This window comes from Osmia lignaria, unplaced genomic scaffold (assembly GCF_051020975.1).
Source record: "Osmia lignaria lignaria isolate PbOS001 unplaced genomic scaffold, iyOsmLign1 scaffold0003, whole genome shotgun sequence".
In the NCBI taxonomy this organism is placed as follows: Eukaryota; Metazoa; Arthropoda; class Insecta; order Hymenoptera; family Megachilidae; genus Osmia; species Osmia lignaria.
In genome coordinates, this window is record NW_027478160.1 from 26645203 (window position 1) to 26666206 (window position 21004).

Genomic DNA, 21004 nt, shown 5'->3' on the forward strand with positions numbered 1-21004 from the left:
CTCTGCACTATTGCGAGCTGCAAATGCCACTTCCAGCTTAGCTGTGCAGAAGAAGAACAACAAGAAGAAGAAATATCTCGAAATATGTCCGTCAGACCCCTTCCCTCGAGATAAATCTGCAAATATCTCGGAAACGAAGAGAGCTATGGCAAAATGTTAAGAGACCTTTTTTGTAGAGAATTAAGTTTCCTACTTTTCATGTTCTATGATATTTTTTGATCAGATGCGTAGTTCTCGAGATATATCAAGATATTTAAAAGTTCCGAAGCCGCACCAACATAATAGAGATACAGAAACACCGTGGCTCCTTTCTTTGAGATAACTCTGCACTATTGCGAGCTGGAAATGCCACTTCCAGTTTAGCTGTGCAGAAGAAGAACAACAAGAAGAAGAAATATCTCGAAATATGTCCGTGAGGCCCCTTCCCTTGAGATAAATCTGGAAATATCTCGGAAACGAAGAGAGCTATGGCAGAATATTAAGAGACCTTTTTTGTAGAGAATTAAGTTTCCTACTTTTTACGTTCTATGATATTTTTTGATCAGATGCGTAGTTCTCGAGATATATCAAGATATTTAAAAGTTCCGAAGCCGCACCAACATAATAGAGATACAGAAACACCGTGGCCCCTTTCTTTGAGATAACTCTGCACTATTGCGAGCTGTAAATGCCACTTCCAGCTTAGCTGTGCAGAAGAAGAACAACAAGAAGAAGAAATATCTTGAAATATGTCCGTCAGGCCCCTTCCCTTGAGATATATCTGCAAATATCTCGGAAACGAAGCGAGCTATGGCAAAATGTTAAGAGACCTTTTTTGTCGAGAATTATGTTTCCTACAATTTATGTTGTATGATATTTTTTGATCAGAAGCGTAGTTTTCGAGATATATCGAGATATTTAAAAGTTCCGAAGCCGCACCAACATAATAGAGATACAGAAACACCGTGGCCCCTTTCTTTGAGATGACTCTGCACTCTTGCGAGCTGGAAATGCCACTTCCAGTTTAGCTGTGCAGAAGAAGAACAACAAGAAGAAGAAATATCTCGAAATATGTCCGTCAGGCCCCTTCCCTTGAGATAAATCTGCAAATATCTCGGAAACGAAGAGAGCTATGGCAAAATGTTAAGAGACCTTTTTTGTAGAGAATTAAGTTTCCTACTTTTCATGTTCTATGATATTTTTTGATCAGATGCGTAGTTCTCGAGATATATCAAGATATTTAAAAGTTCCGAAGCCGCACCAACATAATAGAGATACAGAAACACCGTGGCCCCTCTCTTTGAGATAACTCTGCACTATTGCGAGCTGTAAATGCCACTTCCAGCTTAGCTGTGCAGAAGAAGAACAACAAGAAGAAGAAATATCTCGAAATATGTCCGTCAGGCCCCTTCCCTTGAGATATATCTGCAAATATCTCGGAAACGAAGCGAGCTATGGCAAAATGTTAAGAGACCTTTTTTGTCGAGAATTATGTTTCCTACAATTTATGTTCTATGATATTTTTTGATCAGAAGCGTAGTTTTCGAGATATATCGAGATATTTAAAAGTTCCGAAGCCGCACAAACATAATAGAGATACAGAAACACCGTGGCCCCTTTCTTTGAGATGACTCTGCACTATTGCGAGCTGGAAATGCCACTTCCAGTTTAGCTGTGCAGAAGAAGAACAACAAGAAGAAGAAATATCTCGAAATATGTCCGTTAGGCCCCTTCCCTTGAGATATATCTGCAAATATCTCGGAAACGAAGCGAGCTATGGCAAAATGTTAAGAGACCTTTTTTGTCGAGAATTATGTTTCCTACAATTTATGTTCTATGATATTTTTTGATCAGAAGCGTAGTTCTCGAGATATATCAAGATATTTAAAAGTTCCGAAGCCGCACCAACATAAGAGAGATACAGAAACACCGTGGCCCCATTCTTTGAGATAACTCTGCACTATTGCGAGCTGTAAATGCCACTTCCAGCTTAGCTGTGCAGAAGAAGAACAACAAGAAGAAGAAATATCTCGAAATATGTCCGTCAGGCCCCTTCCCTTGAGATATATCTGCAAATATCTCGGAAACGAAGCGAGCTATGGCAAAATGTTAAGAGACCTTTTTTGTCGAGAATTATGTTTCCTACAATTTATGTTCTATGATATTTTTTGATCAGAAGCGTAGTTTTCGAGATATATCGAGATATTTAAAAGTTCCGAAGCCGCACCAACATAATAGAGATACAGAAACACCGTGGCCCCTTTCTTTGAGATGACTCTGCACTATTGCGAGCTGGAAATGCCACTTCCAGTTTAGCTGTGCAGAAGAAGAACAACAAGAAGAAGAAATATCTCGAAATATGTCCGTTAGGCCCCTTCCCTTGAGATAAATCTGCAAATATCTCGGAAACCAAGCGAGCTATGGCAAAATGTTAAGAGACCTTTTTTGTAGAGAATTAAGTTTCCTACTTTTTGTGTTCTATGATATTTTTTGATCAGATGCGTAGTTCTCGAGATATATCAAGATATTTAAAAGTTCCGAAGCCGCACCAACATAAGAGAGATACAGAAACACCGTGGCCCCTTTCTTTGAGATGACTCTGCACTATTGCGAGCTGGAAATGCCACTTCCAGTTTAGCTGTGCAGAAGAAGAACAACAAGAAGGAGAAATATCTCGAAATATGTCCGTTAGGCCCCTTCCCTTGAGATAAATCTGCAAATATCTCGGAAACGAAGCGAGCTATGGCAAAATGTTAAGAGACCTTTTTTGTAGAGAATTAAGTTTCCTACTTTTTGTGTTCTATGATATTTTTTGATCAGATGCGTAGTTCTCGAGATATATCAAGATATTTAAAAGTTCCGAAGCCGCACCAACATAAGAGAGATACAGAAACACCGTGGCCCCTTTCTTTGAGATAACTCTGCACTATTGCGAGCTGCAAATGCCACTTCCAGCTTAGCTGTGCAGAAGAAGAACAACAAGAAGAAGAAATATCTCGAAATATGTCCGTCAGGCCCCTTCCCTTGAGATAAATCTGCAAATATCTCGGAAACGAAGAGAGCTATGGCAAAATGTTAAGAGACCTTTTTTGTAGAGAATTAAGTTTCCTACTTTTCATGTTCTATGATATTTTTTGATCAGATGCGTAGTTCTCGAGATATATCAAGATATTTAAAAGTTCCGAAGCCGCACCAACATAATAGAGATACAGAAACACCGTGGCCCCTTTCTTTGAGATAACTCTGCACTATTGCGAGCTGTAAATGCCACTTCCAGCTTAGCTGTGCAGAAGAAGAACAACAAGAAGAAGAAATATCTTGAAATATGTCCGTCAGGCCCCTTCCCTTGAGATATATCTGCAAATATCTCGGAAACGAAGCGAGCTATGGCAAAATGTTAAGAGACCTTTTTTGTAGAGAATTAATTTTCCTACTTTTCATGTTCTATGATATTTTTTGATCAGATGCGTAGTTCTCGAGATATATCAAGATATTTAAAAGTTCCGAAGCCGCACCAACATAATAGAGATACAGAAACACCGTGGCCCCTTTCTTTGAGATAACTCTGCACTATTGCGAGCTGCAAATGCCACTTCCAGCTTAGCTGTGCAGAAGAAGAACAACAAGAAGAAGAAATATCTCGAAATATGTCCGTCAGGCCCCTTCCCTTGAGATATATCTGCAAATATCTCGGAAACGAAGCGAGCTATGGCAAAATGTTAAGAGACCTTTTTTGTCGAGAATTATGTTTCCTACAATTTATGTTCTATGATATTTTTTGATCAGAAGCGTAGTTTTCGACATATATCGAGATATTTAAAAGTTCCGAAGCCGCACCAACATAATAGAGATACAGAAACACCGTGGCCCCTTTCTTTGAGATAACTCTGCACTATTGCGAGCTGCAAATGCCACTTCCAGCTTAGCTGTGCAGAAGAAGAACAACAAGAAGAAGAAATATCTCGAAATATGTCCGTCAGGCCCCTTCCCTTGAGATATATCTGCAAATATCTCGGAAACGAAGCGAGCTATGGCAAAATCTTAAGAGACCTTTTTTGTCGAGAATTATGTTTCCTACAATCTATGTTCTATGATATTTTTTGATCAGAAGCGTAGTTTTCGAGATATATCGAGATATTTAAAAGTTCCGAAGCCGCACCAACATAATAGAGATACAGAAACACCGTGGCCCCTTTCTTTGAGATGACTCTGCACTATTGCGAGCTGGAAATGCCACTTCCAGTTTAGCTGTGCAGAAGAAGAACAACAAGAAGAAGAAATATCTCGAAATATGTCCGTTAGGCCCCTTCCCTTGAGATAAATCTGCAAATATCTCGGAAACGAAGCGAGCTATGGCAAAATGTTAAGAGACCTTTTTTGTAGAGAATTAAGTTTCCTACTTTTTATGTTCTATGATATTTTTTGATCAGATGCCTAGTTCTCGAGATATATCAAGATATTTAAAAGTTCCGAAGCCGCACCAACATAATAGAGATACAGAAACACCGTGGCCCCTTTCTTTGAGATAACTTTGCACTATTGCGAGCTGTAAATGCCACTTCCAGCTTAGCTGTGCAGAAGAAGAACAACAAGAAGAAGAAATATCTCGAAATATGTCCGTCAGGCCCCTTCCCTTGAGATATATCTGCAAATATCTCGGAAACGAAGCGAGCTATGGCAAAATGTTAAGAGACCTTTTTTGTCGAGAATTATGTTTCCTACAATTTATGTTCTATGATATTTTTTGATCAGAAGCGTAGTTTTCGAGATATATCGAGATATTTAAAAGTTCCGAAGCCGCACCAACATAATAGAGATACAGAAACACCGTGGCCCCTTTCTTTGAGATGACTCTGCACTATTGCGAGCTGGAAATGCCACTTCCAGTTTAGCTGTGCAGAAGAAGAACAACAAGAAGAAGAAATATCTCGAAATATGTCCGTTAGGCCCCTTCCCTTGAGATAAATCTGCAAATATCTCGGAAACGAAGCGAGCTATGGCAAAATGTTAAGAGACCTTTTTTGTAGAGAATTAAGTTTCCTACTTTTTATGTTCTATGATATTTTTTGATCAGATGCGTAGTTCTCGAGATATATCAAGATATTTAAAAGTTCCGAAGCCGCACCAACATAATAGAGATACAGAAACACCGTGGCCCCTTTCTTTGAGATAACTCTGCACTATTGCGAGCAGCAAATGCCACTTCCAGCTTAGCTGTGCAGAAGAAGAACAACAAGAAGAAGAAATATCTCGAAATATGTCCGTCAGGCCCCTTCCCTTGAGATAAATCTGCAAATATCTCGGAAACGAAGAGAGCTATGGCAAAATGTTAAGAGACCTTTTTTGTAGAGAATTAAGTTTCCTACTTTTCATGTTCTATGATATTTTTTGATCAGATGCGTAGTTCTCGAGATATATCAAGATATTTAAAAGTTCCGAAGCCGCACCAACATAATAGAGATACAGAAACACCGTGGCCCCTTTCTTTGAGATAACTCTGCACTATTGCGAGCTGCAAATGCCACTTCCAGCTTAGCTGTGCAGAAGAAGAACAACAAGAAGAAGAAATATCTCGAAATATGTCCGTCAGACCCCTTCCCTTGAGATAAATCTGCAAATATCTCGGAAACGAAGCGAGCTACGGCAAAATGTTAAGAGACCTTTTTTGTAGAAAATTAGGTTTCCTACTTTTTATGTTCTATGATATTTTTTGATCAGATGCGTAGTTCTCGAGATATATCAAGATATTTAAAAGTTCCGAAGCCGCACCAACATAATAGAGATACAGAAACACCGTGGCCCCTTTCTTTGAGATAACTCTGCACTATTGCGAGCTGCAAATGCCACTTCCAGCTTAGCTGTGCAGAGGAAGAACAACAAGAAGAAGAAGTATCTCGAAATATGTCCGTCAGGCCCGTTCCTTTGAGCTGAATCTGCAAATATCTCGGAAACGAAGCGAGCTATGGCAAAATGTTAAGAGACCTTTTTTGTCGAGAATTATGTTTCCTACAATTTATGTTCTATGATATTTTTTGATCAGAAGCGTAGTTTTCGAGATATATCGAGATATTTAAAAGTTCCGAAGCCGCACCAACATAATAGAGATACAGAAACACCGTGGCCCCTTTCTTTGAGATGACTCTGCACTATTGCGAGCTGGAAATGCCACTTCCAGTTTAGCTGTGCAGAAGAAGAACAACAAGAAGAAGAAATATCTCGAAATATGTCCGTTAGGCCCCTTCCCTTGAGATAAATCTGCAAATATCTCGGAAACGAAGCGAGCTATGGCAAAATGTTAAGAGACCTTTTTTGTAGAGAATTAAGTTTCCTACTTTTTGTGTTCTATGATATTTTTTGATCAGATGCGTAGTTCTCGAGATATATCAAGATATTTAAAAGTTCCGAAGCCGCACCAACATAATAGAGATACAGAAACACCGTGGCCCCTTTCTTTGAGATAACTCTGCACTATTGCGAGCTGCAAATGCCACTTCCAGCTTAGCTGTGCAGAAGAAGAACAACAAGAAGAAGAAATATCTCGAAATATGTCCGTCAGACCCCTTCCCTTGAGATAAATCTGCAAATATCTCGGAAACGAAGCGAGCTATGGCAAAATGTTAGGAGACCTTTTTTGTAGAGAATTATGTTTCCTACAATTTATGTTCTATGATATTTTTTGATCAGAAGCGTAGTTCTCGAGATATATCAAGATATTTAAAAGTTCCGAAGCCGCACCAACATAATACAGATACAGAAACACCGTGGCCCCTTTCTTTGAGATAACTCTGCACTATTGCGAGCTGCAAATGCCACTTCCAGCTTAGCTGTGCAGAAGAAGAACAACAAGAAGAAGAAATATCTGGAAATATGTCCGTCAGGCCCCTTCCCTTGAGATAAATCTGCAAATATCTCGGAAACCAAGCAAGCTATGGCAAGATGTTAAGAGACCTTATTTGTAGAGAATTAAGTTTCCTACTTTTTATGTTCTACGATATTTTTTGATCAGATGCGTAGTTCTCGAGATATATCAAGATACTTAAAAGTTCCGAAGCCGCACCAACATAATAGAGATACAGAAACACCGTGGCCCCTTTCTTTGAGATAACTCTGCACTATTGCGAGCTGCAAATGCCACTTCCAGCTTAGCTGTGCAGAAGAAGAACAACAAGAACAAGAAATATCTCGAAATATGTCCGTCAGGCCCCTTCCCTTGAGATAAATCTGCAAATATCTCGGAAACGAAGCGAGCTATGGCAAAATGCTAAGAGACCTTTTTTGTAGAGAATTATCTTTCCTACAATTTACGTTCTGTGATATTTTTTGATCAGAAGCGTAGTTTTCGAGATATATCGAGATATTTAAAAGTTCCGAAGCCGCACCAACATAATAGAGATACAGAAACACCGTGGCCCCTTTCTTTGAGATAACTCTGCACTATTGCGACCTGCAAATGCCACTTCCAGCTTAGCTGTGCAGAAGAGGAACAACAAGAAGAAGAAATATCTCGGAATATGTCGTCAGGCCCCTTCCCTTGAGCTAAATCTGCAAATATCTCGGAAACGATGCCAGCTATCGGAAAATGTTAAGAGACCTTTTTTGTAGAGAATTAAGTTTCCTACTTTTTATGTTCTATGATATTTTTTGATCAGATGCGTAGTTTTCGAGATATATCGAGATATTTAAGAGTTCCGAAGCCATACCAACATAATAGAGATACAGAAACATCGTGGCCCCTTTCTTTGGGATAACTCTGCACTATTGCGAGTTGGAAATGCCACTTCCAGTTTAGCTGTGCAGAAGAAGAACAACAAGAAGAAGAAATATCTCGAAATATGTCCCTCAGGCCCCTTCCCTTGAGATAAATCTGCAAATATCTCGGAAACGAAGCGAACTATGGCAAAATCTTAAGAGACCTTTTTTGTAGAGAATTATGTTTCCTACAATTTACGTTCTCTGATATTTTTTGATCAGAAGCGTAGTTTTCGAGATATATCGAGATATTTAAAAGTTCCGAAGCCGCACCAACATAATAGAGATACAGAAACACCGTGGCCCCTTTCTTTGAGATAACTCTGCACTATTGCGAGCTGCAAATGCCACTTCCAGCTAAGCTGTGCAGAAGAAGAACAACAAGAAGAAGAAATATCTGGAAATATGTCCGTCAGGCCCCTTCCCTTGAGATAAATCTGCAAATATCTCGGAAACGAAGCTAGCTACGGCAAAATGTTAAGAGACCTTTTTTGTAGAACATTAGGATTCCTACTTTTTATGCTCTATGATATTTTTTGACCAGATGCGTAGTTCTCGAGATATATCAAGATATTTAAAAGTTCCGAAGCCGCACTAACATAATAGAGATACAGAAACACCGTGGCCCCTTTCTTTGAGATAACTCTGCACTATTGCGCGCTGCAAATGCCACTTCCAGCTTAGCTGTGCAGAAGAAGAACAACAAGAAGAAGAAATATCTCGAAATATGTCCGTCAGGCCCCTTCCCTTGAGATAAATCTGCAAATATCTCGGAAACGAAGCGAGCTATGGCAAAATGTTAAGAGACCTTTTTTGTAGAGAATTAAATTTCCTACTTTTTATGTTCTATGATATTTTTTGATCAGATGCGTAGTTCTCGAGATATATCAAGATATTTAAAAGTTCCGAAGCCGCACCAACATAATAGAGATACAGAAACACCGTGGCCCCTTTCTTTGAGATAACTCTGCACTACTGCGAGCTGCAAATGCCACTTCCAGCTTAGCTGTGCAGAAGAAGAACAACAAGAAGAAGAAATATCTGGAAATATGTCCGTCAGGCCCCTTCCCTTGAGATAAATCTGCAAATATCTCGGAAACCAAGCAAGCTATGGCAAGATGTTAAGAGACCTTATTTGTAGAGAATTAAGTTTCCTACTTTTTATGTTCTACGATATTTTTTGATCAGATGCGTAGTTCTCGAGACATATCAAGATATTTAAAAGTTCCGAAGCGGCACCAACATAATAGAGATACAGAAACACCGTGGCCCCTTTCTTTGAGGTAACTCTGCACTATTGCGAGCTGCAAATGCCACTTCCAGCTTAGCTGTGCAGAAGAAGAACAACAAGAAGAAGAAATATCTCGAAATATGACCCTCAGGCCCCTTCCCTTGAGATAAATCTGCAAATATCTCGGAAACCAAGCGAGCTATGGCAAAATGTTAAGAGACCTTATTTGTAGAGAATTAAGTTTCCTACTTTTTATGTTCTACGATATTTTTTGATCAGATGCGTAGTTCTCGAGATATATCAAGATACTTAAAAGTTCCGAAGCCGCACCAACATAATAGAGATACAGAAACACCGTGGCCCCTTTCTTTGAGATAACTCTGCACTATTGCGAGCTGCAAATGCCACTTCCAGCTTAGCTGTGCAGAAGAAGAACAACAAGAACAAGAAATATCTCGAAATATGTCCGTCAGGCCCCTTCCCTTGAGATAAATCTGCAAATATCTCGGAAACGAAGCGAGCTATGGCAAAATGCTAAGAGACCTTTTTTGTAGAGAATTATCTTTCCTACAATTTACGTTCTGTGATATTTTTTGATCAGAAGCGTAGTTTTCGAGATATATCGAGATATTTAAAAGTTCCGAAGCCGCACCAACATAATAGAGATACAGAAACACCGTGGCCCCTTTCTTTGAGATAACTCTGCACTATTGCGACCTGCAAATGCCACTTCCAGCTTAGCTGTGCAGAAGAGGAACAACAAGAAGAAGAAATATCTCGGAATATGTCGTCAGGCCCCTTCCCTTGAGCTAAATCTGCAAATATCTCGGAAACGATGCCAGCTATCGGAAAATGTTAAGAGACCTTTTTTGTAGAGAATTAAGTTTCCTACTTTTTATGTTCTATGATATTTTTTGATCAGATGCGTAGTTTTCGAGATATATCGAGATATTTAAGAGTTCCGAAGCCATACCAACATAATAGAGATACAGAAACATCGTGGCCCCTTTCTTTGGGATAACTCTGCACTATTGCGAGTTGGAAATGCCACTTCCAGTTTAGCTGTGCAGAAGAAGAACAACAAGAAGAAGAAATATCTCGAAATATGTCCCTCAGGCCCCTTCCCTTGAGATAAATCTGCAAATATCTCGGAAACGAAGCGAACTATGGCAAAATCTTAAGAGACCTTTTTTGTAGAGAATTATGTTTCCTACAATTTACGTTCTCTGATATTTTTTGATCAGAAGCGTAGTTTTCGAGATATATCGAGATATTTAAAAGTTCCGAAGCCGCACCAACATAATAGAGATACAGAAACACCGTGGCCCCTTTCTTTGAGATAACTCTGCACTATTGCGAGCTGCAAATGCCACTTCCAGCTAAGCTGTGCAGAAGAAGAACAACAAGAAGAAGAAATATCTGGAAATATGTCCGTCAGGCCCCTTCCCTTGAGATAAATCTGCAAATATCTCGGAAACGAAGCTAGCTACGGCAAAATGTTAAGAGACCTTTTTTGTAGAACATTAGGATTCCTACTTTTTATGCTCTATGATATTTTTTGACCAGATGCGTAGTTCTCGAGATATATCAAGATATTTAAAAGTTCCGAAGCCGCACTAACATAATAGAGATACAGAAACACCGTGGCCCCTTTCTTTGAGATAACTCTGCACTATTGCGCGCTGCAAATGCCACTTCCAGCTTAGCTGTGCAGAAGAAGAACAACAAGAAGAAGAAATATCTCGAAATATGTCCGTCAGGCCCCTTCCCTTGAGATAAATCTGCAAATATCTCGGAAACGAAGCGAGCTATGGCAAAATGTTAAGAGACCTTTTTTGTAGAGAATTAAATTTCCTACTTTTTATGTTCTATGATATTTTTTGATCAGATGCGTAGTTCTCGAGATATATCAAGATATTTAAAAGTTCCGAAGCCGCACCAACATAATAGAGATACAGAAACACCGTGGCCCCTTTCTTTGAGATAACTCTGCACTACTGCGAGCTGCAAATGCCACTTCCAGCTTAGCTGTGCAGAAGAAGAACAACAAGACGAAGAAATATCTGGAAATATGTCCGTCAGGCCCCTTCCCTTGAGATAAATCTGCAAATATCTCGGAAACGAAGCGAGCTATGGCAAAATGTTAAGACACCTTTTTTGTAGAGAATTAAGTTTCCTACTTTTTATGTTCTATGATATTTTTTGATCAGATGCGTAGTTCTCGAGATATATCCAGATATTTAAAAGTTCCGAAGCGGCACCAACATAATAGAGATACAGAAACACCGTGGCCCCTTTCTTTGAGGTAACTCTGCACTATTGCGAGCTGCAAATGCCACTTCCAGCTTAGCTGTGCAGAAGAAGAACAACAAGAAGAAGAAATATCTCGAAATATGTCCCTCAGGCCCCTTCCCTTGAGATAAATCTGCAAATATCTCGGAAACCAAGCGAGCTATGGCAAAATGTTAAGAGACCTTATTTGTAGAGAATTAAGTTTCCTACTTTTTATGTTCTACGATATTTTTTGATCAGATGCGTAGTTCTCGAGATATATCGGGATATTTAAAAGTTCCGAAGCCGCACCAACATAATAGAGATACAGAAACACCGTGGCCCCTTTCTTTGGGATAACTCTGCACTATTGCGAGCTGGAAATGCCACTTCCAGTTTAGCTGTGCAGAAGAAGAACAACAAGAAGAAGAAATATCTCGAAATATGTCCGTCAGGACCCTTCCCTTGAGATAAATCTGCAAAGATCTCGGAAACGAAGCGAGCTATTGCAAAACGTTAAGAGACCTTTTTTGTAGAGAATTAAGTTTCCTACTTTTTATGTTCTATGATATTTTTTGATCAGATGCGTAGTTCTCGAGATATATCAAGATATTTAAAAGTTCCGAAGCCGCACCAACATAATAGAGATACAGAAACACCGTGGCCCCTTTCTTTGAGGTAACTCTGCACTATTGCGACCTGCAAATGCCACTTCCAGCTTAGCTGTGCAGAAGAAGAACAACAAGAAGAAGAAATATCTCGAAATATGTCCGTCAGGCCCCTTCCCTTGGGATAAATCTGCAAATATCTCGGAAACGAAGCGAGCTATGGCAAAATGTTAAGAGACCTTTCTTGTAGAGAATTAAGTTTCCTACTTTTGATGTTCTATGATATTTTTTGATCAGATGCCTAGTTCTCGAGATATATCCAGATATTTAAAAGTTCCGAAGCGGCACCAACATAATAGAGATACAGAAACACCGTGGCCCCTTTCTTTGAGGTAACTCTGCACTATTGCGACCTGCAAATGCCACTTCCAGCTTAGCTGTGCAGAAGAAGAACAACAAGAAGAAGAAATATCTCGAAATATGTCCCTCAGGCCCCTTCCCTTGAGATAAATCTGCAAATATCTCGGAAACCAAGCGAGCTATGGCAAAATGTTAAGAGACCTTATTTGTAGAGAATTAAGTTTCCTACTTTTTATGTTCTACGATATTTTTTGATCAGATGCGTAGTTCTCGAGATATATCAAGATATTTAAAAGTTGCGAAGCCGCACCAACATAAGAGAGATACAGAAACACCGTGGCCGCTCTCTTTGAGATAACTCTGCACAATTGCGAGCTGCAAATGCCACTTCCAGCTTAGCTGTGGAGAAGAAGAACAACAAGAAGAAGAAATATCTCGAAATATGTCCGTCAGGCCCCTTCCCTTGAGATAAATCTGCAAATATCTCGGAAACGAAGCGAGCTATGGCAAAATGTTAAGAAACCTTTTTTGTAGAGAATTATGTTTCCTACAATTTATGTTCTATGATATTTTTTGATCAGAAGCGTAGTTTTCGAGATATATCGAGATATTTAAAAGTTCCGAAGCCGCACCAACATAATAGAGATACAGAAACATGGTGGCCCCTTTCTTTGGGATAACTCTGCACCATTGCGAGCTGGAAATACCACTTCCAGTTTAGCTGTGCAGAAGAAGAACAACAAGAAGAAGAAATATCCCGGAATATGTCCGTCAGGACCCTTCCCTTGAGATAAATCTGCAAATATCTCGGAAACGGAGCGAGCTATTGCAAAACGTTAAGAGACCTTTTTTGTAGAGAATTAAGTTTCCTACTTTTTATGTTCTATGATATTTTTTGATCAGATGCGTAGTTCTCGAGATATATCAAGATATTTAAAAGTTCCGAAGCCGCACCAACATAATAGAGATACAGAAACACCGTGGCCCCTTTCTTTGAGGTAACTCTGCACTATTGCGAGCTGCAAATGCCACTTCCAGCTTAGCTGTGCAGAAGAAGAACAACAAGAATAAGAAATATTTCGAAATATGTCCGTCAGGCCCCTTCCCTTGAGATAAATCTGCAAATATCTCGGAAACGAAGCGAGCTACGGCAAAATGTTAAGAGACCTTTTTTGTAGAAAATTAGGTTTCCTACTTTTTATGTTCTAGGATATTTTTTGATCAGATGCGTAGTTCTCGAGATATATCAAGATATTTAAAAGTTCCGAAGCCGCACCAACATAATAGAGATACAGAAACACCGTGGCCCCTTTCTTTGCGATAACTCTGCACTATTGCGAGCTGCAAATGCCACTTCCAGCTTAGCTGTGCAGAAGAAGAACAACAAGAAGAAGAAATATCTCGAAATATGTCCGTCAGGCCCCTTCCCTTGAGATAAATCTGCAAATACCTCGGAAACCAAGCGAGCTATGGCAAAATGTTAAGAGACCTTTTTTGTAGAGAATTAAGTTTCCTACTTTTTATGTTCTATGATATTTTTCGATCAGAGGCGTAGTTCTCGAGATATATCAAGATATTTAAAAGTTCGAAGCCGCACCAACATAATAGAGATACAGAAACACCGTGGCCCCTTTCTTTGAGATAACTATGCACTATTGCGAGCTGCAAATGCCACTTCCAGCTTAGCTGTGCAGAAGAAGAACAACAAGAAGAAGAAATATCTCGAAATATGTCCGTCAGGCCCCTTACCTTGAGATAAATCTGCAAATATCTCGGAAACGAAGCGAGCTATGGCAAAATGTTAAGAGACCTTTTTTGTAGAGAATTAAGTTTCCTACTTTTTATCTTGTATGATATTTTCTGACCAGATTCGTAGTTCTCGAGATATACAAGATATTTAAAAGTTCCGAAGCCGCACCAACATAATAGAGATACAGAAACACCGTGGCCCCTCTCTTTGAGATAACTCTGCACAATTGCGAGCTGCAAATGCCACTTCCAGCTTAGCTGTGCAGAAGAAGAACAACAAGAAGAAGAAATATCTCGAAATATGTCCGTCAGGCCCCTTCCCTTGATAAATCGGCAAGTATCTCGGAAACGAAGCGAGCTATGGCAAAATGTTAAGAGACCTTTTTTGTAGAGAATTATGTTTCTTACAATTTATGTTCTATGATATTTTTTGATCAGATGCGTAGTTCTCGAGATATATCAAGATATTTAAAAGTTCCGAAGCCGCACCAACATAATAGAGATACAGAAACACCGTGGCCCCTCTCTTTGAGATAACTCTGCACTATTGCGAGCTGGAAATGCCACTTCCAGTTTAGCTGTGCAGAAGAAGAACAACAAGAAGAAGAAATATCTCGAAATATGTCCATCAGGACCCTTCCCTTGAGATAAATCTGCAAATATCTCGGAAACGAAGCGAGCTATGGCAAAATGTTAAGAGACCTTTTTTGTAGAGAATTATGTTTCCTACAATTTATGTTCTATGATATTTTTTGATCAGAAGCGTAGTTTTCGAGATATATCGAGATATTTAAAAGTTCCGAAGCCGCACCAACATAATAGAGATACAGAAACACCGTGGCCCCTTTCTTTGGGATAACTCTGCACTATTGCGAGCTGGAAATGCCACTTCCAGTTTAGCTGTGCAGAAGAAGAACAACAAGAAGAAGAAATATCTCGAAATATGTCCGTCAGGACCCTTCCCTTGAGATAAATCTGCAAATATCTCGGAAACGAAGCGAGCTATTGCAAAACGTTAAGAGACCTTTTTTGTAGAGAATTAAGTTTCCTACTTTTTATGTTCTATGATATTTTTTGATCAGATGCGTAGTTCTCGAGATATATCAAGATATTTAAAAGCTCCGAAGCTGCACCAACATAATAGAGGTACAGAAACACCGTGGCCCCTTTCTTTGAGATAACTCTGCACTATTGCGAGCTGCAAATGCCACTTCCAGCTTAGCTGTGCAGAAGAAGAACAACAAGAAGAAGAAATATCTCGAAATATGTCCGTCGGCCCCTTCCCTTGAGATAAATCTGCAAATATCTCGGAAACGAAGCGAGCTATGGCAAAATGTTAAGAGACCTTTTTTGTAGAGAATTCAGTTTCCTACTTTTTATGTTCTATGATATTTTTCGATCAGAGGCGTAGTTCTCGAGATATATCAAGATATTTAAAAGTTCCGAAGCCGCACCAACATAATAGAGGTACAGAAACACCGTGGCCCCTTTCTTTGAGATAACTCTGCACTATTGCGAGCTGCAAATGCCACTTCCAGCTTAGCTGTGCAGAAGAAGAACAACAAGAATAAGAAATATTTCGAAATATGTCCGTCAGGCCCCTTCCCTTGAGATAAATCTGCAAATATCTCGGAAACGAAGCGAGCTACGGCAAAATGTTAAGAGACCTTTTTTGTAGAGAATTATGTTTCCTACAATTTATGTTCTATGATATTTTTTGATCAGAAGCGTAGTTTTCGAGATATATCGAGATATTTAAAAGTTCCGAAGCCGCACCAACATAATAGAGATACAGAAACACCGTGGCCCCTTTCTTTCAGATAACTATGCACTATTGCGAGCTGCAAATGCCACTTCCAGCTTAGCTGTGCAGAAGAAGAACAACAAGAAGAAGAAATATCTCGAAATATGTGCGTCAGGCCCCTTACCTTGAGATAAATCTGCAAATATCTCGGAAACGAAGCGAGCTATGGCAAAATGTTAAGAGACCTTTTTTGTACAGAATTAAATTTCCTACTTTTTATGTTCTATGAGATTTTTTGATCAGATGCGTAGTTCTCGAGATATATCAAGATATTTAAAAGTTCCGAAGCCGCACCAACATAATAGAGATACAGAAACACCGTGGCCCCTTTCTTTGAGGTAACTCTGCACTATTGCGACCTGCAAATGCCACTTCCAGCTTAGCTGTGCAGAAGAAGAACAACAAGAAGAAGAAATATCTCGAAATATGTCCCTCAGGCCCCTTCCCTTGAGATAAATCTGCAAATATCTCGGAAACCAAGCGAGCTATGGCAAAATGTTAAGAGACCTTATTTGTAGAGAATTAAGTTTCCTACTTTTTATGTTCTACGATATTTTTTGATCAGATGCGTAGTTCTCGAGATATATCAAGATATTTAAAAGTTGCGAAGCCGCACCAACATAAGAGAGATACAGAAACACCGTGGCCGCTCTCTTTGAGATAACTCTGCACAATTGCGAGCTGCAAATGCCACTTCCAGCTTAGCTGTGGAGAAGAAGAACAACAAGAAGAAGAAATATCTCGAAATATGTCCGTCAGGCCCCTTCCCTTGAGATAAATCTGCAAATATCTCGGAAACGAAGCGAGCTATGGCAAAATGTTAAGAAACCTTTTTTGTAGAGAATTATGTTTCCTACAATTTATGTTCTATGATATTTTTTGATCAGAAGCGTAGTTTTCGAGATATATCGAGATATTTAAAAGTTCCGAAGCCGCACCAACATAATAGAGATACAGAAACATGGTGGCCCCTTTCTTTGGGATAACTCTGCACCATTGCGAGCTGGAAATACCACTTCCAGTTTAGCTGTGCAGAAGAAGAACAACAAGAAGAAGAAATATCCCGGAATATGTCCGTCAGGACCCTTCCCTTGAGATAAATCTGCAAATATCTCGGAAACGGAGCGAGCTATTGCAAAACGTTAAGAGACCTTTTTTGTAGAGAATTAAGTTTCCTACTTTTTATGTTCTATGATATTTTTTGATCAGATGCGTAGTTCTCGAGATATATCAAGATATTTAAAAGTTCCGAAGCCGCACCAACATAATAGAGATACAGAAACACCGTGGCCCCTTTCTTTGAGGTAACTCTGCACTATTGCGAGCTGCAAATGCCACTTCCAGCTTAGCTGTGCAGAAGAAGAACAACAAGAATAAGAAATATTTCGAAATATGTCCGTCAGGCCCCTTCCCTTGAGATAAATCTGCAAATATCTCGGAAACGAAGCGAGCTACGGCAAAATGTTAAGAGACCTTTTTTGTAGAAAATTAGGTTTCCTACTTTTTATGTTCTAGGATATTTTTTGATCAGATGCGTAGTTCTCGAGATATATCAAGATATTTAAAAGTTCCGAAGCCGCACCAACATAATAGAGATACAGAAACACCGTGGCCCCTTTCTTTGCGATAACTCTGCACTATTGCGAGCTGCAAATGCCACTTCCAGCTTAGCTGTGCAGAAGAAGAACAACAAGAAGAAGAAATATCTCGAAATATGTCCGTCAGGCCCCTTCCCTTGAGATAAATCTGCAAATACCTCGGAAACCAAGCGAGCTATGGCAAAATGTTAAGAGACCTTTTTTGTAGAGAATTAAGTTTCCTACTTTTTATGTTCTATGATATTTTTCGATCAGAGGCGTAGTTCTCGAGATATATCAAGATATTTAAAAGTTCGAAGCCGCACCAACATAATAGAGATACAGAAACACCGTGGCCCCTTTCTTTGAGATAACTATGCACTATTGCGAGCTGCAAATGCCACTTCCAGCTTAGCTGTGCAGAAGAAGAACAACAAGAAGAAGAAATATCTCGAAATATGTCCGTCAGGCCCCTTACCTTGAGATAAATCTGCAAATATCTCGGAAACGAAGCGAGCTATGGCAAAATGTTAAGAGACCTTTTTTGTAGAGAATTAAGTTTCCTACTTTTTATCTTGTATGATATTTTCTGACCAGATTCGTAGTTCTCGAGATATACAAGATATTTAAAAGTTCCGAAGCCGCACCAACATAATAGAGATACAGAAACACCGTGGCCCCTCTCTTTGAGATAACTCTGCACAATTGCGAGCTGCAAATGCCACTTCCAGCTTAGCTGTGCAGAAGAAGAACAACAAGAAGAAGAAATATCTCGAAATATGTCCGTCAGGCCCCTTCCCTTGATAAATCGGCAAGTATCTCGGAAACGAAGCGAGCTATGGCAAAATGTTAAGAGACCTTTTTTGTAGAGAATTATGTTTCTTACAATTTATGTTCTATGATATTTTTTGATCAGATGCGTAGTTCTCGAGATATATCAAGATATTTAAAAGTTCCGAAGCCGCACCAACATAATAGAGATACAGAAACACCGTGGCCCCTCTCTTTGAGATAACTCTGCACTATTGCGAGCTGGAAATGCCACTTCCAGTTTAGCTGTGCAGAAGAAGAACAACAAGAAGAAGAAATATCTCGAAATATGTCCATCAGGACCCTTCCCTTGAGATAAATCTGCAAATATCTCGGAAACGAAGCGAGCTATGGCAAAATGTTAAGAGACCTTTTTTGTAGAGAATTATGTTTCCTACAATTTATGTTCTATGATATTTTTTGATCAGAAGCGTAGTTTTCGAGATATATCGAGATATTTAAAAGTTCCGAAGCCGCACCAACATAATAGAGATACAGAAACACCGTGGCCCCTTTCTTTGGGATAACTCTGCACTATTGCGAGCTGGAAATGCCACTTCCAGTTTAGCTGTGCAGAAGAAGAACAACAAGAAGAAGAAATATCTCGAAATATGTCCGTCAGGACCCTTCCCTTGAGATAAATCTGCAAATATCTCGGAAACGAAGCGAGCTATTGCAAAACGTTAAGAGACCTTTTTTGTAGAGAATTAAGTTTCCTACTTTTTATGTTCTATGATATTTTTTGATCAGATGCGTAGTTCTCGAGATATATCAAGATATTTAAAAGCTCCGAAGCTGCACCAACATAATAGAGGTACAGAAACACCGTGGCCCCTTTCTTTGAGATAACTCTGCACTATTGCGAGCTGCAAATGCCACTTCCAGCTTAGCTGTGCAGAAGAAGAACAACAAGAAGAAGAAATATCTCGAAATATGTCCGTCGGCCCCTTCCCTTGAGATAAATCTGCAAATATCTCGGAAACGAAGCGAGCTATGGCAAAATGTTAAGAGACCTTTTTTGTAGAGAATTCAGTTTCCTACTTTTTATGTTCTATGATATTTTTCGATCAGAGGCGTAGTTCTCGAGATATATCAAGATATTTAAAAGTTCCGAAGCCGCACCAACATAATAGAGGTACAGAAACACCGTGGCCCCTTTCTTTGAGATAACTCTGCACTATTGCGAGCTGCAAATGCCACTTCCAGCTTAGCTGTGCAGAAGAAGAACAACAAGAATAAGAAATATTTCGAAATATGTCCGTCAGGCCCCTTCCCTTGAGATAAATCTGCAAATATCTCGGAAACGAAGCGAGCTACGGCAAAATGTTAAGAGACCTTTTTTGTAGAGAATTATGTTTCCTACAATTTATGTTCTATGATATTTTTTGATCAGAAGCGTAGTTTTCGAGATATATCGAGATATTTAAAAGTTCCGAAGCCGCACCAACATAATAGAGATACAGAAACACCGTGGCCCCTTTCTTTCAGATAACTATGCACTATTGCGAGCTGCAAATGCCACTTCCAGCTTAGCTGTGCAGAAGAAGAACAACAAGAAGAAGAAATATCTCGAAATATGTGCGTCAGGCCCCTTACCTTGAGATAAATCTGCAAATATCTCGGAAACGAAGCGAGCTATGGCAAAATGTTAAGAGACCTTTTTTGTACAGAATTAAATTTCCTACTTTTTATGTTCTATGAGATTTTTTGATCAGATGCGTAGTTCTCGAGATATATCAAGATATTTAAAAGTTCCGAAGCCGCACCAACATAATAGAGATACAGAAACACCGTGGCCCCTTTCTTTGAGATAACTCTGCACTACTGCGAGCTGCAAATGCCACTTCCAGCTTAGCTGTGCAGAAGAAGAACAACAAGAAGAAGAAATATCTCGAAATATGTCCCTCAGGCCCCTTCCCTTGAGATAAATCTGCAAATATCTCGGAAACCAAGCGAGCTATGGCAAAATGTTAAGAGACCTTATTTGTAGAGAATTAAGTTTCCTACTTTTTATGTTCTACGATATTTTTTGATCAGATGCGTAGTTCTCGAGATATATCGAGATATTTAAAAGTTCCGAAGCCGCACCAACATAATAGAGATACAGAAACACCGTGGCCCCTTTCTTTGGGATAACTCTGCACTATTGCGAGCTGGAAATGCCACTTCCAGTTTAGCTGTGCAGAAGAAGAACAACAAGAAGAAGAAATATCTCGAAATATGTCCGTCAGGCCCCTTCTCTTGAGATAAATCTGCAAATATCTCGGAAACGAAGCGAGCTATGGCAAAATGTTGAGAGACCTTTTTTGTAGAGAATTATGTTTCCTACAATTTATGTTCTATGATATTTTTTGATCAGAAGCGTAGTTTTCGAGATATATCGAGATATTTAAAAGTTCCGAAGCCGCACCAACATAATAGAGATACAGAAACATCGTGGCCCCTTTCTTTGGGATAACTCTGCACTATTGCGAGCTGGAAATGCCACTTCCAGTTTAGCTGTGCAGAAGAAGAACAACAAGAAGAAGAAATATCTCGAAATATGTCCGTCAGGACCCTTCCCTTGAGATAAATCTGCAAAGATCTCGGAAACGAAGCGAGCTATTGCAAAACGTTAAGAGACCTTTTTTGTAGAGAATTAAGTTTCCTACTTTTTATGTTCTATGATATTTTTTGATCAGATGCGTAGTTCTCGAGATATATCAAGATATTTAAAAGTTCCGAAGCCGCACCAACATAATAGAGATACAGAAACACCGTGGCCCCTTTCTTTGAGGTAACTCTGCACTATTGCGACCTGCAAATGCCACTTCCAGCTTAGCTGTGCAGAAGAAGAACAACAAGAAGAAGAAATATCTCGAAATAT